The sequence below is a fragment of the Nelumbo lutea genome, chromosome 2, assembly GCF_056320005.1.
Source record: "Nelumbo lutea isolate HS-2025 chromosome 2, American lotus-T2T, whole genome shotgun sequence".
In the NCBI taxonomy this organism is placed as follows: domain Eukaryota; kingdom Viridiplantae; phylum Streptophyta; class Magnoliopsida; order Proteales; family Nelumbonaceae; genus Nelumbo; species Nelumbo lutea.
In genome coordinates this window covers 78,366,166-78,370,148 of record NC_142685.1, presented here as the reverse complement: position 1 = coordinate 78,370,148, position 3,983 = coordinate 78,366,166, and the positions used below count along the sequence as shown (strand labels likewise).

At 41.1% G+C, this 3,983-nt stretch overlaps 1 non-coding gene across 1 annotated transcript; it reads right to left on the bottom strand.

Annotated features, from left to right (window-relative positions):
- Nucleotides 1-3,445: 3,445 nt before the first annotated feature.
- Nucleotides 3,446-3,548, bottom strand: LOC148871603 (small nucleolar RNA R71). The gene has a single exon (XR_016108610.1). It is a non-coding gene; the product is annotated as a small nucleolar RNA R71 (small nucleolar RNA).
- Between the last annotated feature and the right edge of the window lie 435 nt (nucleotides 3,549-3,983).

Below are 3,983 nucleotides of genomic sequence, written 5' to 3'. Positions count from 1 at the left end.
ACTCAGCCTATAATAATCAAACATTGCCCAACAAGAGAGAACCTCTACCTCGGCTGCAAGGAGTAGTGTTGCATTCTCTACTCACATGGATCCCAGGAATTAAAACCTTCTGCAAACATTTTGAAACCATAATATATATAAGTATATCTCTATATAAATATATTTTTCAAAATAAATTTCAACGATTGAAATCAACTCCCTGTAGTTTAGGTTTCCATCAGAGAGAATGCATTACCTGATCATTCACTTTGTTCGACAAAGGGGCTGATCCTGTCACTATGATCATCCACTCAGATGAATTCTTGGACTGTCCCAACATACCCAAGTTTTGACCCCCTCTAAGGATCTCACTGATTGACATATCAAAGACAGTTCGATCCAACACCTAGTGTAGTACCATAATCGAGTCTAGGGGTCAAGTGTAACTTTTCAGTTTTGCCCATCTATCTCCAAGGTCCAAGGCAATACTGAAATTTTAGTCCGGTTTAGGGTTTCAAGAAAATCCACACTGCTGTACCTCAGGTCTCACCCTGGTAGATGAGACAAACCACCCCAACCAACTTAGCGGCACATCAGTGTCAGCCTTGGTAGGATAAATGTCCCCAAATCTATCCAATGGCTGTAAAGATTCTAAACTAACACGAGTCTCATAAGTGTCCAATTTAAGGGTATTACACAGAAACACACCACAATGACATGAATCAATTAGGTACTTTATTCATTTTCAATCAATGTCGAAAGATACATCAATTTGATTGGAGCTAAGGGCATAACTGTCTAACAGCTCCCATCTGCACTTAGGTCCAATCGGGTATAAGTTGGAGTCCCATACTTTTCACCTATTTCTTAAACACTTTCTGTGTAAGTGGCTTAGTCAATGGGTCTGCTAAATTCTTTGTTGATGCTATTTCTGAATCAGGACGTCCCTTCTACCAACTATCTTCCGCGGTACATGGTACTTTCTCTCGATGTGGTTCGACTTCGAGTGGGCTCTTGGCTCTTTAGCCAGAGCTATAGCTCCATTGTTGTCACACAACAGTGGAATGGGTGATGTGCTGGACAGAATTTACTCCTAATTCTTGAATGAACTTCTTCATCAAGACGGCTTCTTTAGTAGCTTCACTTGCAGCAATGTATTCGGCTTCAATTGTGGAATCTGTGGTGAAACCTTGTTTATTGCTTTTCCCGCTAACTGCACAGGTCCCCATCGTAAAGATGTACCCAAATGTAGACTTTCTATTATCTGGATTTGACTAGAAATCAACATCAGTATACCCTTGGATCTATAGTGAACTACCATTGAATACCAGACCAAACTCTTTTGATCTTCGAAGTTATTTCAGTATGTTTTTAGTAGCTGTTCAGTGTTCCTGTATTGGGTTAGACTAGTATCTACTTACCACACTCACTACCTGAGCTATGTCAGGACGAGTGCACAACATGGCATACATGATGCTCCCTATGGTTGAGGCATAGGGAGTCCCCTTCATGCCCTCAATCTCTTCAGGAGTCTTGGGAGACATACCCTTAGAGAGAGTGACTCCGTGCCTGAAAGGAACATTTCCTTTCTTAGAGTTCTCCGTACTGTATCTCTTAACTATTTTGTCAATGTAGGTAGACTGGGATAATCCTATTACCCTCTTTGATCTATCTCTATAGAGTCAAAATCCCAAGATATAGGTGGCTTCTCCAAGATCTTTAATGGAGAATTGCTGTAAATCCATACTTTCACTGTATTTAACATTCCTACATCATTCCCAATGAGTAGAATGTCATCTACAAATAGAACCAAGGATGTAAACTAATCCCTACTGGTCTTCCTATAAACACATGGTTCATTCGGATTTTGCCCAAAGTCAAACTGTTTGACAGTAGAGTCAAATCGGATGTTCCAACTCCTAGAAGCCTACTTCAGTCCATATATGGATCGATTAAGTTTGCATACCTTGTGTTCCTGACCTACAACAATGAATCCTTTCAGTTGCTGCATATAGATATCTTTAGTAAGATCTCCATTCAGGAATGCGGTTTTGACATCCATTTGCCAAATCCCTTAGTTATTGAATGCTGCTACAGCGAGCAAGATCCTAATAGACTTTAGAGCCACCGACGAAAATGTCTTCTCATAGTCGATTCCCTGTTTCTAAGTGTACCCTTTCTCTACAAGACGAGCTTTATAGGTCTCAATGTTATCATTTGGGCCCTTCCTCTTTTTAATCCACTTGCAACCAATTGCTTTCACTCTAGAGAGTGGGTCCACAAGAGTCCAGACCTTGTTGGTCTCCATCGAGTCCATCTCAACTTTCATGGTATCTACCAACTTTAGAGAATCTATATCCAACATAGCTTCTGCATAAGTCATGGGATCCTCTTCACTTGTTGTGGCTTCCACCAAGTAACTTTCCTGGTCATAGCCGTAATGAACTGGAGGCCTGGATACCCTAGTAGACCTTATAGGTTGAGTATTTGGAGCTTATGGGACATCTCCCAATACTCCTGGGCTCTCCTCATCAAGAACAACTTCTTGTTGAAGATTCTCTAGGATGTAACCTTGTTCTAAGAAACAGGCATTTCGACTGCAAAACACCTTTTGTTCTTTCGGATCATAGAATAGGTAACCTATAGAGCCTTTGGGGTAACCTACAAATAGGCAACAACTGGTCTTAGATTCTAATTTTTCAGCACTAGTTCTTTTAACATGAGCCGGATAACCCAAAATCATCAAGGGTCTCACACTTTGTTTCTTATCGGTCCAAAGCTCATAGGGAGTCTTTGAAATGAATTTAGTTGGAACCCGGTTCAACACATAAATCACAGTCGCCAATGCATATCCCCAAAAGGATGTAGGTAATTTTGAGTGGATGAAAAGTGATTGGACCATATCCAATAGGGTCTGGTTCCTCCTCTCTGATACACCATTTGTGTATTAGTATCTTTATGACTTTGACTTGTATAGTTTATGACACACTGAAGTGAAAAGGAGAACATCACTTATGATCCCGCGATTGAAAGAACTCTCTGTCACCGCCTTAGAGCTTCTAAGCAAGGGAGAGCTAAAAGTGCAGAGATGGTTGAACAAAGGACCATGATGGATTATGCCAAAGCAACCCTCACTGGGGCAGCCTCGAGCATTGTGAGACCAACAATAGCTGCCAATAACTTCGAAATCAAACCAATAATAATTCAGATGATTCAGAATACAGTTAAGTTCTGCGGCTTGGCTCATGAAGACCCGAACACTCACATCTTCAACTTCTTGGAAATATGTGACACATTCAAGCACAATGGAGTTAGTGATGATGCGGTGAGGCTCAGATTGTTTCCGTTCTCATTGAAGGACAAGGCTAAGATGTGGTTGAACTCTCTCCCAACTGTATCAATCTCTACTTGGGATGAAATGACCAGTTGTTTCCTATCCAAGTATTTCCCTCTGTCTAAGACTACAAAAATGAGAGATAATATCACCACCTTCTTTCAGTAGGACGGAGAGTCATTGTATGAGTCATGGGAGCATTACAAAGAATTACTAAGGTCCCTCATCATGGACTTCCTGTATGGATGCAAGTTCAAAAATTTTATAATGGGTTGACCGAAGCCAATAAGACCATTATGGATGCTGCAACTGGGGGATTCATTAATAACAAGACCCATGAGGTTTCCCATGCACTCATTGAGGAGATGACTGCAAAAAACTATCAATGGCATTTCGAGAGAACCCAAGTTAGGAGACAACTCAGACTTCATAATGTAGTCACCTATACAACACAGTTTGCACAAATCGGTGCCCTCAGCAAGAAGATAGATTAAATGCAGTTGGCAGCTATGCATGTTCAGACCATAGCCTGTGAATGGTGTGGGGGAGGTCATATCAGCACTGAATGTCAAGTTGGAAATTAGTTCATGCAGTCCCCCGAGTAGGTAGATTTTGTTGGTAATTTGCAAAGGCAGCAAGGCAATCAGTACCCCCATGCATTTAACCCCAG